At 35.0% G+C, this 14,383-nt stretch overlaps 1 long non-coding RNA gene across 1 annotated transcript; it reads left to right on the top strand.

The window, feature by feature from the left end:
- Positions 1–9,293: 9,293 nt before the first annotated feature.
- Positions 9,294–13,278, top strand: LOC129265746 (uncharacterized). Its single transcript, XR_008584953.2, has 2 exons — positions 9,294–9,594; positions 10,774–13,278. It is a non-coding gene; the product is annotated as an uncharacterized LOC129265746 (long non-coding RNA).
- Positions 13,279–14,383: the final 1,105 nt, after the last annotated feature.

Raw genomic sequence — 14,383 nt, 5'->3', positions numbered from 1 at the left:
AAGAGAAAAGAAAAATAATATAAAACCTTTTTAAAGGTCAAGTTCACCCCTGAAACAAAATTGATTTAAATAAATAGAGAAAACTTAAACGTGAATAACGCTGAAAACTTCATCAAAATCGGATGTAAAATAAGAAAGTTATGACATTTTAAAGTTTCGCTTATATTTCACAAAACAGTTCTATGCTCAATTCAGTGAGGGAGTCGACGATGTCACTCACTCACTATTTCTTTTGTTTTTTATTGTTTGAATTATACAATATTTCCATTTTTACGAATTTGACAATTATTTCATACAAAAAATACAACTGAGTGGGTGATGTCATCGGTACCCTCATTTACATACCGAACAGGATGTGCATATAACTGTTTTGAGAAATAAGCGAAACTTTAAAATGTTATAGGCCTAACTTTCTTATTTTACATCCGATTTTGAAGAATTTGTCAGTGTTATGCTTTTTTGATTTTTCTCTTTCTATTCAAATCAGCTTTTGATTGGGTGGACTTGTCCTTTAATCATAGTTACTTTTTTACCTATTCAATCCAACATTCAAAAGATAAAAGCATTAGTACACTATAGCAACTCTGTAAGCAGTACATGCAGTGCTTGTGACGAGTGCACCTTGACATAAAGAACGATAAAGACAAAATACTTTTTTTTAAAACTTATCCATAAAAAGTACATTACATTACGGGGGGAAAATAAGGAAACAAATCAGGGCAATTCTTTATATCATATGAAAAATTAAATAAATCGTCCAACCAATCAACCCACAACTGTAACTAAGCAACTCTCTCAATTTAGAGACTAGATGTAAGTTTTGTCTAAAGCAATTCAAAGATGGTGCATTTCTGATGTCTTTAGATTGTTCCATTTTTTCGGACCTATAAAACAAATATTCTGTTGATAAGAACATGTTCTGTGTCTTGGCAAATGAATTAATGAAGAGGAACATGTATTGTATCTATATAAATACTACCCCAAACTAAGTTACAATAAGTCAAATAAGGCAATACAAGTGTGGAATACAACATTGACAATCTCAGCTGGTAAAAAAGTAATCTGGATATGATACAAATATTCTTTGATATTTTCTTCTCTATATATGTTTTGTACGTAATTTCAGAGTTGATTTTAAATCAATGGTTACACCAAGATTTTTTTTTTCAACCTTAGAGATCTCAATACTATTTAATTCTAAGTAAAAAAAAAAACTCAGTGTCATATTGTTTATTACGATTACTGAAAATAATGAAGATACATTTACGGGGGTTAACAGATGTATTTGCCTATTCATATGCACATGTAGCTTAGAGAGGTAAGGAGTACGCTAGATCTTTACCATGAAAAAGAGTATCATCAGCATATAGTCACATCAAAAACTGGGGTGTTAACCGGTGTACATAGAGGACCACACCAGTTATTTTACACCGGTGTTAAATTGACAGTGTTAGTTTAACACCTTTAGGTGTTATTACAACACCTTCGGTTGTTACGTTTACACTCTTTGGTGTTATGTTCAATCTCTAGGGTGTAATTTTAACACCTCAGGGTGTGGTCCTCTATTAACAACAACTGGTGTCAGTTTTAACACCACAGTTTTTACAGTGAAAGATCGGATATTTGACATATTTGCAACATATTCTAACACAACAAACGCCCTAACAAGGACCTTTGTGGAACGGGCCACACACTATTTTCTTAGGTTCTGACAAGTAGGTATTAGTACATTGAAATCGATTTGAGAGGTAGCTAGTCATGGGTGTCGATCGGTATTCTTGGTTGGGGGGGATGATTGACACAAATGTTCTTGTGGATGGGGATCTTTCAACATTACCCCCACTAAAATCACAAGTTAGGACATTTGGGAGTGGTTGATATGGTGTTCTTGCAGTGGCGTACCGTGAGTCACGGCATTGGGGGGGGGGGGCACCAGCAAAATGTTTGAGTCACTTAGTGAGCGCGCGAAGCGCGCTCAGTTGCCAGGTATACTGACCTAATAGGGACATTTTAAGGACAGTGCCATTAAACGGATATGTATCTCACTGCTCAAATAATGCGAGCGCGAAGCGCGAGCTGAACATTTTTGATATGCAGACCAAACAGGGACATTATAAGCAAATTTTTGTAATCATGATACATACCTGTCTCGCTAAACAAACAATGCGAGCGCGAAGAGCGAGCTGAAATTTTTGTAAATATTGACCCCAAACAAGGACATGTTAAGGACTATATTTTAGGAATCCATTAAGAGTATACATATCTCACCATAGTCATCTAATGCGAGTGCAAAGCGCTTAATTGCTGATGTTGCTACATCTAAACACATGAAACACTTTTTGTAGTCATTGTAATCATGATAATACGCATCTCACTCATCAAATATTGCGAGCGCGAAGCGCGAGCTGAAAATTTAGGATATTTAGACCTGAAGAGAGGCATTCTAAGGCCTGTTTGTAAGAATTCACTAAGACCATACGATACGTATTTCACTAAACGAATGATGCGAGCGCGAAGCGCGAGCTGAAATTTTTTGATATTCAGATCAGAAAAAGGGACATTTTAAGGACTGATTTTTAGGAATTCATGAAGAGCAGACATATCTCACCAATCTACTAGTGCGAACGTAAGCACGGACAGGAAATGTTTTATATTAACTTCTTAAAATGGGGCAATCACTTTAAGTAGTCATGAAAAAGAACCATATGTCACTACATAAAACAATAAGTCGAAGTGCGAGGAAATATATTTGGTGTATATTGACTTAAAAACGTTAAACAGACAATGCGAGTACCGGGAACAATAAAGACATCTAGGCCTGAGCAACATAAAGTTATGAAAAAATGTTTCTTATGTATTATAACATAATATTATTATAATATAACATTATAATGAACAATAATTTCTTCATTTCCACTACGTTTCTCTTCCTTTCTCCTCTTCCCCGTTTTTTTTTGGCCAGCCGATGGGGGGGGGGGGGCACGTGCCCCCATGCCCCCCCCCCGTAGTTACGCCACTGTGTTCTTGGAAATTCTTTCATTGTTGCAGTGTACTGTACTTATATAATTTTTTTTGAAAATTCAATTTGTGTTACAAGTAAGCCTATTCTAAACTCATACGAAAGAAAAAATGACAAAAATTGTCTGGATCATGTACAAAGTGATCTGTTTATTGAACATGATGTATACAACTTCTCTCTTAAATCTAACCCGACTGGCAATATCTTTTTTTCTTCTTAATGCATGATGATAAAATGCAGATTCGGACAAATTAAGACTAGCACAAATGACAAACTGTGTGGCTTCTCGTGCGCCATCGGGCTTACCGTCATTCCTTAGACGATTTTAACCCTGGATTTTAACATGTTTTAAATGCTTTATAAGTGCATGAAACAAAAACAAACATAAAAACAATCAAAACCCAACTGTCATGTTATGATATTTCTCCAACATTTTCTTGAACCATCAGTGTGTAATATCAGCTAATATATGTGTTAAAATGAAATTTACGTACCGCATGAGTGTGCTCATATAGAATGCAAAACTGTCATCCCTTTCCAAACTCAAAAGAGATTTCTTTTTGGCAAAATAAGAAAAAATCAATCAAGTTTAGTTATTCAAGTCCATAACAATAACAACAATAACATGAAAAAAAAAACATCCGATGTTCATATCCGAAGATACGCTTTAGAGAGCAATGAATGATTATTCTTTCTGAAACCATTAATTGATTTCACTTATTAAAAAATTGTAAAAATATGATCATATTACCACTGGTGGGATGGAACAACTTATCAACAAAAGTTGTTTTTCGTCGGGGTCCTTTTATGTCATGTGTTAAAAAATATCATACACATAAACATTTCATTCTTTTTCATTTTGAACCTCCACCCATCTGTTCAAAAGTCCTGGAAAGAATGTTTTTATTCAATAACAATATACACAAATTGCGAGGGAAAAAAACTGATTGATGGCATACTATAATCATCACTATAATCATCATGATCAAACTTTTCATTTTTTCATCATCATTATTATAAATTTTCTACCCTAAATTATTGGGGGGGATGATAATACAGGCCATCCCCCCCACTTGAAATATTGGGGGGGATATATCCCCCATCCCCCCCGTGATCGACACCCATGGTAGCTACTATACCATTTATGTGCTATTCTTCGAATCCCGTGGTGCTTTAATTTAGCTAACATGATAATTATCATGATAGTGTCGAAAGCCTTTGACAAGTCAACAAAAACACCAACAAGAAAAGAATTGCGTTCGAACGCGTCTTCAATCTTGTTCACAATATCAGTAATAGCCATACTTGTTGACAATTTGTTTCGGAAGCCATACTAATAGCTATCCAAAATATTACACTTGCAAGAAACCTGACAGTAGTCCCCCTTCAAGGGATATATTTTGAGGACTTTATTCATGAATGGAATATAGGCACTTCCCAAAACCAAATAATGATGTATCTCGTCAAGTCGATTTCTTCAGGACGAGAAGACGAGAAGAAAAGAGTGAAAAGAAAGGAACATTTAAAGGGATGGTCTGGACTGAAATCACTTATATCTAAATAAATAGAGTAAAATTTACAAAGCAAAATGCTGTAAATTTCATCAAAATCGGATAACAAATAACAAAGTTATTGAATTATAAAGCATGTCAATATTTTTTTTTAAACAGTTATATGCACATCGTCATGAATATTCATTAGGTGGCCTGATGATGTCGTATATCCCCACTTTTCTTATGTCATTACATGATATCATAATTGTTTCATTTATTCATACATGTGTAAATGATGTGTCTCAATTATGCACATCGTCATGAATATTCATTAGGTGGGCCGATGATATCGTATCCCCACTCTCCCTTTTCTTATGTCATTACATGATATCATAATTGTTTCATTTTTTTCATATAAATGATGTGTCTCAATTAAGATGAAATAAGTTGCGGCAATAAATAATTAAAGCACTTAATCAGTTGTCAATTCAACTGGTTTAGTTCTTGGTAGAAAAAAATTGAATAAACCTAATTTCATATAATAAAATACAAAAGAACACTGCAGGTGGGCATATGACATCATCAGCCCACCTAATGAATATTCATGAAGACATGCCTAGAACTGTTTCACCGTAATAATGCAAATCTTTAAAATTCAATAACTTTGTTAATTGTTATCCGATTTTGATCAAATTTTCAGCATTTTGCTGTGTGAATTTTCCAGCCTGGACCATCCCTTTAAAAAGAGGGAGAAGTAAAGTAGGGGAGATCGGCTGCAATTTTTCTCGAGAAGAAGGGGTGGGGCCGAAAGGCCATTGAACCCCCCCCCCCCCTTCCAGCAGAAAGAGGGAAAGAGGGAAGAGAAGGGGATTTGACTTATGCATTTTTTCTTTCTATATTTAATTTGAAAATTCAAAATGTAATGTATTTGTCGGTACATAAAGCAGTTGGAGCATTCCTGCGTGACCCGACAGTTTATCATTTTTCCGACAGGCGTCAGTCCAACAGCCCCTGCTTTTCTTTTTTTCTCTTGCCTTCTTTCTCTTCTCTTTTTTTATTTCCTCTTTTTCTCTTCCTTCTGTTTTTCCTTCTACCTCCCTTTTTCCCCAACGGACGCGCAAATTTACCGACGATATATCCAGAGCAGGGGCTTCAGCCCCCGCACTTTTTTCCACAACCATGTACAAAAACGTAAAAATGACCTTCTGATTATGATATTTTGCATGCTCAGCCCCCCCCCCCCACTTTCAAAATCGTTCCGCGGCCCCGCAGAGTGGTGGGGTGGGGTTTCACCCCCCATAGGCGGATCCAGGGGGGCCGCCCCCCCCCTATTGGCGGAGAAAAAATGAAAGATAGGGAAAAGAAAGAAAAAAGAAAAAGAAGGGAAAATAAAAGAGGAAAAAGAAGAGGAAAAAATAAGAGGAGGAAGATAAGTGAATAAATAAGGTCATGGGAAGTCTTGTAAAATGATTTTGAAAATATTTCATGTCACTATATTGCCTTGTTCGATGAGATACACATCTTGCTCAATAGGCTGATATGTAGCTTAAAAGAAGTTTTGAAGTCAACATACAAAGCATATTTCAGCTCAGACATCGAGTTTTCAATATTTTGTTTGATTTACAAGTTGATTTTTTCAGTGCTCTGTAAAATGTCCGTTTTATGTTGTGAATATCATTTGCAGCTTTTTGCGCTGTGCGCTCGCATTATTTGATTTGCCAAGTAGGCCTCCATATTGTTTTTGTTTATTCCATGAGATTCTTTATATATTAATTCTATAAAAAACTAGTTGAAATCCCCCTTTTATGACAGATTATCAATTTCGTCTCGCGATTTGCGCTCGCATTAATTTTTACAAATATAGCAGCTCATGAATCCTATTCATGATTACAAAAGTGCTTAAAATATCCAGTTTCAGGCCTCAATGTCAACAAATTTCACTCACTCATTATGCTTATCAATAATTATAATATCAATAATAAATATGATAATAAAATTTTCATGAATTCCTAACAAGTAACTAAATTGTCCCTTTTTCAGAAAGGAATATCAACAAGTTTCATATCGCGCTCAGGAAGAGGAATAGGATGATAGTCATCATTTTCATATGATGACAAAATGTCCTTAGGCCTAAAATGTCCAGGTCCTAGGTCAAAATAATAATAAAAATATCAGCTCGCGCATCGCACTCGCATCATTTATTAAGTGCTATCCACATCCACTTCACAATTCCCCTACACAGTGCTTAAGATAGTGCTTAATTTCACCCTTTTCATACCGGATCAAATTTTCCGCTCGCGCTTCGCGCTTGCATTTTTTATTTTCATGATAAAAATGAAATGTATTCAGAATGCCCAGATTCTGGCTAACTCTGAAATATGCGCACACATGTTTATTGAAATACGCAGCTTGATCTTAAATTCAAAACGTGCTAAAATTATTCAGTTTTAGATCAGAACATCAAAAATTTTCTGCGAGCGCAAATTAATGTAGGAAGATATTAAATTACTCATCCTTTTTCATGATTTACAAAACATGAATAGGGTGTCCCATTTTTAGGTCTGAAATCTTATTTTTTCGGCTCGCGCTCCGCGCTCGCATCAATTGTTTGATTATTTACGTATACCGTTAATGATTGCAAAAAATGCTAATGTCAATTTTTTAGGTCGAAATGTCAAAAAATTTCAGCTCGCATTATTTAATACTTGAAATATGCATCGTCTTAATGGCTAACTGCAAAACGTCCTTAACATGTCTCTTTTCGATCAAGCCGGAACACATATTAAAACAAAAACAAAACAAAACAAAAATTTCTGCTCGCGCTTCGCGCTCACATTAATTATCTAGTTACATACGCATCTTGTTCAGGTTTACAAACATTGCCCAGAATGTTCAATTTTCAGGACAAAATACATGAAACTCCCAAAATGTTAAGCTCGCGCTTCGCGCTCGCACTATTGAAATATGGCTTATGAGATTATTACACTTTTATGTTGTTTCATAAGAATAAAGCTAAGAAATGACTGTTAGGACATGGGCGTTCCCCCCAAAAAAATTTCACGACCAAGAAAATAAAAGAGAAAAGCAAAGGGATAAGGGTAAAACATAGGCCTATTTTTTTCTAAGTGTTATGTAAAAATCTATCACAAACTTTGATTTCTGTAATAAAAATCATCATTTCGATTAAAAGGGTCTAGAAAGAACCAAGTCTGAAGAGAAAAAAAAATAAAAGAGGAATAGCGTGACGCGTACTTCAATTTTTATTCTTACTTTGTTATTGCCATTATTATAGTTACAAGTTATAAATCACCCAATGCAAGTGGTTTTGACAAGTTTTGATGGGAAACAGTTTACTGAAGGCATTGAATCTGCTTCCAATCCCGATTGTAATCGAAACATGTAGAACATATGAATGTCGATCGGTGTTCATTGGTTGGAGGTTACTCACGCAATTCTCTGTGGGGGATTTTCTTTATTTTAGTTTAGGAGGGCGGGGTCAGTGGCGTATCAAGTGTACAAGTATTATGGTGTCAGACATGGCGTTAACGGTAAAATCATATTAAGCTGCGAGAGAGCGAAGCGAGCGAGCGAGCAAAAGTTTTGACCTCTTTATTCAACAAATCTAATAATTTTGTGATAGATTTATTCATGATATTAAAAAATATAAGATATTCCACCCTTTTCTTTCTTTTGTCCTTTCTCGGTCGTGACCCTTTTCGAGGGTCCATGACCCCAAGCCCTATATACATCTGTATGCAAGCTGATGAGGAGGGAAGTCCTTATGACTGTAGTTCAATAGTATATTTTAGCTTTATTTTTACAACAAAATTCGGAACTTCGTACGAGTATATATGGAATAGATCAATAATGCGAGCTTGAAGTGCGAGCTGAAATTTTTGGAAAAAATGACATAAGAATGAGGCGGTTTTTTTAGTACTCTTGTCGGTTTTCCTAAATATCTTCTTTTTGAACACTCTTTTAGATTTCAGTTCTCACATTTGTGTATATACTTGAATTAAATTTTAACAAGGGATAATGACTGTACATAAACATAATCATGAGATAATCCGAGATTTTTTTTAATTTATCCATCCATCTGTTTCTAGCATTTTCTGATGGGGATTCTTTCATTCAATAAACTATAGACATAAGAAAATTCAGGGGGAAATGAAGGTCATCATGGTGTATACACGAAATCATTATTATCATCATGTACTCCATGCTTATCATCATTATCATCCTTTTCAGAAATTACGATTCATCATAAAATAATAGGCTCGACAGTAAATTATCGGGAAGATAACACAGGACACCCCCCCCCCACACACCTGAAATATTTGGGGATCGACAACCATATATATATATATAAATTTACTTTTGTCATAGATTTTGACATAATATTAAGAAATTAGATCTTATGTTTTATACCCTTTCAAATAGAACTTACAATTTCATTTCCATGTTAATAGCGTGTCGTCGCTTGAACTACATCTTCCCTGATTGAACAGGATCCAGCCAGTGTGCAGATCCTTAATTCACTTCTTTATTTTTTTTTTACACTACTATACACTCTATTTTTTTATTATCTTCTTCCATTATTTTTATATTTCCTTTTTTCTTAATCCAATTTCCGCATATTCAATACTTGTATTTTGTAAAATCGCACGGTGGGAGGGGTGAGGGGGGTCAGTTTTAAACTTTAAAATAAAATAAAAAATACAATAGGGGGTGGGTAAATGCGACTCCGATGAGGCGAACTCAAGCAGCTGGTGTTTGCTTTTGTGATACATGTAGCCCAATTGTTACTATAATACTATATAGGGTAAGCTGTGAACCACGACCCCAACAATAGGACCGCGCCGAAAAAATGGACTTTGGGCACACGTATACATGCACAATATCCAGAATATATACTATATGGTCTACACGTAACAAGCAGTTCCCTGAACAGTCTTGCGCTGTGATAACTTCACAGACCGGGTCACCGTATTGCCATGGACAGTTACAAAACTACATAACTACATGCTCTTTCTAAGGATATATATGGGAACAGAAATTATAGCTTGAATCCTTCAGTTAATGGTATGTTAAAACTGTCTCTTATATTTTTCATTCGTTGTAATAAGCTTCTTAACATACATCGTGACATACAATGATACAATCATGATTAAGACATGATTCTTGTTCAAGAATAATTGTCGCTGTAGGTCATGATCTACTTCTGTTAGTCGCATGAGTGCTTGAAGTTCATTGACCCATATCTAGAAAAAAAAAGAAAATAAATCAAATAAACTTCATTGTATATCTTTTACCAACGATATGTAAAATGTAAGGGGTAATGAACATCAATCCTGATATGGGGGCGTTGGGCAGTACACCCAAAGAAGAAGAAGATATATAGGCCTATTCCTTCATGCCAAAATTACTCTGGATGAAGAAGAAGTGAAGACATACATGTAGCTAAAGTCCTGCGACCTTCAATCTAGCACATTTTAATGACATACTAGTTATTAAGATTCCATTCCTAGATTTGGTTAGATATATATATTCCTCGATGTTGTTCTGCTAATTACACAAGTATATAAATGCTTCACTTTTAAATAATCTTTGTGTGTTTGATATTAGATTTTACCCTTTTGGAATGAAGTAAATGAATTATATATGTTGCGATAATTACCACGAGATCAAATGTTGCACTTATATTATTACAGTATGTTGCGATAATTGTTGATTTATGTTGCGATTGTAGCTTGAGCAAAATTAATAAAGAAAACCGTTTTGTTTCTATTGATATCATATATCATATACTGCATTTAATGAAAGAGAGAGAAAGGAAATCACCGGATACAGAGAGACCAATTTGAATGTTTGACTAAACTTGAACTTTAAATGAAATTAACATATGTGTTTTATTCAGTGATGTCGATATTATTTCTTCTCATTGTCTCGTTTCCTCAAACTGTTCTTTGAAAACGGAATATATGTATATCCGGGTCCGGGATATTGTACACTGTGTTTCCTTCCATATTTTTATTTGGTGTAAGTAAAGCTATATCATCCACATGGCAACACTTTTGAGGATTAACAAAGTGTAACGTCGTAAAAGTTTTCTAATGTAAGAAAAGTGAAAGGCTATGCAGAAAGATCAGGCAGTATATAATAAATCGACTACCCATGCATATACAAAAAACTATGCCACGAGAATTTAATACAAAGAATCTTTAAATGCATCATTCATGTTGTTATTTTTTTTTATTTCAGAATAAACTTCTCATAAAAACATAATTCTGCGGCACGTAAAACGTTTTCCCCGAGACGTCATCTTCAAATCAACGGATATATGATGCATTTCACGAGCAATTAAAGTCGCAATGACAACTTGAGATTTTATCATCTGACTGGCATTCTACTTCTACGTCCGGGTTCTACGTTCAGAACAAACAATATGTTTCGTGACATAAACAATCAAATTGCGAGCTTCGTACGGAGGTTACGCGGGGATGATGATGAGGAGGAGGCAAGTAGTTCAAAGAACCCGACACAGATCCAGAGCGATAGGACAAGTCTCATCGTCGAAAAGGACACCTATATCACAAAGAAGATTGCAACGAACTCGGGCCAAATGACCAACGGAAGGACAGGGACTACGATCGACAGACGAGAATCTTCTGGTCACAAAACTTTAAACGGTGCTAAGAATAAGGAGATCAACTCGAACGAGATAGAAAGTGGAAATAAATTTGACGATGAGGAGCCTGATACTCCCACACCCGGTGACCCATTCGACGAAATATTTTCAACACGGAAATGTATAGCATCTTCTTGCCGCTCCCAAGGGGCGGGATCCTCAGAGCTACGGGTCTTTGATTGGTTTAATCTTTGACACGCTCCCAAAACGGCGCGCCGGTGTTAATTTAATACCATCGAGATGTATTTGGAAGGAAACACCAAATAATTTTTGAAACATTTATCACCTGTTAAGAATTAAATTGGTGCTGTTTTAACACTGAATTATGTTCTTTAAGTGCCTATCTGGTGTGAGCTCAAGTCTGGTGCTGTTTCAACACTTCTCTTCTGTTCTCTTACATAGACATGGGCTACATATCTGGAGGGGGGGGGGGGGGGCTTAAGCCCCACCCTTTTTTCCAAACCAATGTCTTTAACCAAAAAAATCCTTGAATAGACAGGGGTATGACTAGTAATTACAAAAATCAGAACATTCCCCACAGGCAAAATATTCATACAATCATAATGATCATGTAACATACAAAACCTATTTTCAGAGAGTGGTCATTTTACTAGAGAAATGAATGCAGGGCGGCCTGGAGAGAGAAGAAAAGGGTGAGAAAAATACAAAGAATGAAAATTGTTACTACAAAGAGAGATCTTAGTCTTGGAGGAGGGGTGCAGTCTCGTTCAAATAAAGACCCCTATTATAAAACAAAAAATGCATATGCATGGTGCATTGACTATATGGATAATATGGTTTACTATGTATTGTTAAAATGTATAAATATATTTATGTAAAGATATGTGACAAGAACTAATGCCTTTTAAATATATATATTTTTTTTATTAAAGAAACAATTTAGATAATTACGCTTCTTAGTATAGAATGCATGCATTATGAATGGATGAGTGCAGAGCAGGCTGTATTCAAGATATATTTCTTTAAAGCAGAAATTTAAAACAAATGGTTTAGTTATAAATAACCCAATAGGTTTAGATATGTACCAATTTATCTATAATTTTGTTTCAATGTCGATTTGTGTCAGTAAAGGCCCATTCATTATTTTCTAGGATCTTGGGCAGAACATACTGGATTAACACAATAGTCCATTGTGGTGTGCTTTCATCATACATGAACCACAGTGAGTTGAAATGAGCATAGAAGCTTGCAGTTACTGCAAAAAGTGCAATTTTTCATGATGAATCATGCAATAAATCGTAATAAGTCTATTGCTCACCATATTGTGTATTTGGTTTATACAATTAGGTGATAACCAGACTTTTATGAACATGGGCCCCGATCATCATTAATTAACAAACTTTTTGAAATTAGACTACCTCAATCTCTTCAAATAAAATGAATTGTAAGAAGAGGAATTTAAAAAAATGATACCTCAATGACATAAAGAGACCAGTACAATCAATTTCCGTAGAGGTATAAGTATTGAATAAAGGTGGAACAATTTCTTCGTATTAATTTCATGTATAAAGTATTTGTATTCATAAATAAATCTCTTTCATTGGCATTACTGTATTGCTGTGAAAAGTCAAAGTAATCTACCAGAATGAAAAGGTATTATTTTATAATGTGTTTTTTAAATGTACATGTGTAATTTAATTTACAAAGTAATGGAAGGTATTGATAACCTGCAGCAATAGCCGTGCTGTATATATATCTGGAGAAGCATACAAAAACTTTTTTTTTTCAATAGACTTACAGGAGATAACCAAAACCTGAATTTTTAGATCATTATGAACACAAATATTGATATTTTTACAGATAAGGTAGCCCAAATGTCGAAATTAGAATGAAATTTAGAAATATGTTATAAGGAAAGCTTATTAAAAGTATTATAATATAGTCTCTCTACTTACAAAAAAAATATTAAGTAAAATGACATTTTACCTTTTACTAAAAGAATAAAACTGGTGCCTTCGTATAATTAGAATGTACTTAAATGTTTTATAAAATATGATTATATTCTTATACAGCCTCTGAACTTTGTGCAGGAAATAAATCCATGTATTTCAATTAAATTATGTTTTGCCTTTAATATTTGTTTTTTTTCCATCCTCTGTATGGTTTTTGAATTAGAAGTGATTCATAAATCATGACATATTTCACCTTTACAAAACTTTATACTCAATATTTTGGAACAGTGACATTGGTCCTGGGGGCCGTTTCATTAAGCTGTTCGTAAGTTAAGAGTGACTTTAAGAACGACTGGTGAATCTTTCTTACGCGCTAAACCATCGCCAATGAATACACCATTTACCATAAGAAAAGATCACCAGTCGTTCTTACAGTCGCTCGTAACTTGCAAACGGCTTTATGAAACACCCGCCTGCTTACACAGAATTGTGATTGATCCAATCTGAATCAATCTCAAGTATGGGTATCCATCAATGTCATAATTCTGCAGATAGGAAGTGTACACAATGCCCCTTAGGAAACAAAGAGAAGTACATTGATTTGTCAAGACAATGATGCATGTGCATCATATTTAGAAATAGTCTTTGAAGGGACAATTAAATTCTATGGCCGGTATTCTGAAGTCAGGTTTAATCCAAAATCTGGTCTGAAGTTGTGGTTTAATCAAAGATACTACAAGGGGAAGATCGGACACTTCGGCGATTTTCGAAACGCTCGATTTCGCTCATGGGAAAGGATGCCCAACAGCGTTGAGTAAGTAAACCATACAACATCAGTACGCGGCTGTTTATAAAACATATGAGGAAAATGAAAGAGGGGATTTGGGAGAGGGCACAAGGGCAACGTATGTGGATAATTCCACCTTTTTCCTTCCCAGAGACCTCTAAAATATATTCATCTCTAATTTTAGAAAAAAAAAAATGAAGAAAAAAATCTTAAAATGCAAAAATCATCTATTCGTTCACCCCTCCACAATTTCACTCATATATTTTGTACACAAACCAAAATGGCGATACGCGAAGGCTGGCGAAGGTTTACTTACTCAACGATGTGGGGCGCTCTTCCTGAGCGTTTCATTACGTGCTCTATGTAGTGTCCTTGGTACAAATAGTGAATAGGCATGAGTGCGATGGTGCGAGATTCCGCATGAGGTGAAACAACAAGGCGTTAGCTGAGTTGAATAGAGTGTCTCTTCCTTTCACCGAATGC

Source organism: Lytechinus pictus, chromosome 7, assembly GCF_037042905.1.
Source record: "Lytechinus pictus isolate F3 Inbred chromosome 7, Lp3.0, whole genome shotgun sequence".
In the NCBI taxonomy this organism is placed as follows: Eukaryota; Metazoa; Echinodermata; class Echinoidea; order Temnopleuroida; family Toxopneustidae; genus Lytechinus; species Lytechinus pictus.
Note: the sequence above shows the minus strand (reverse complement) of the source record. Positions and strands in the feature narration are given on the sequence as shown.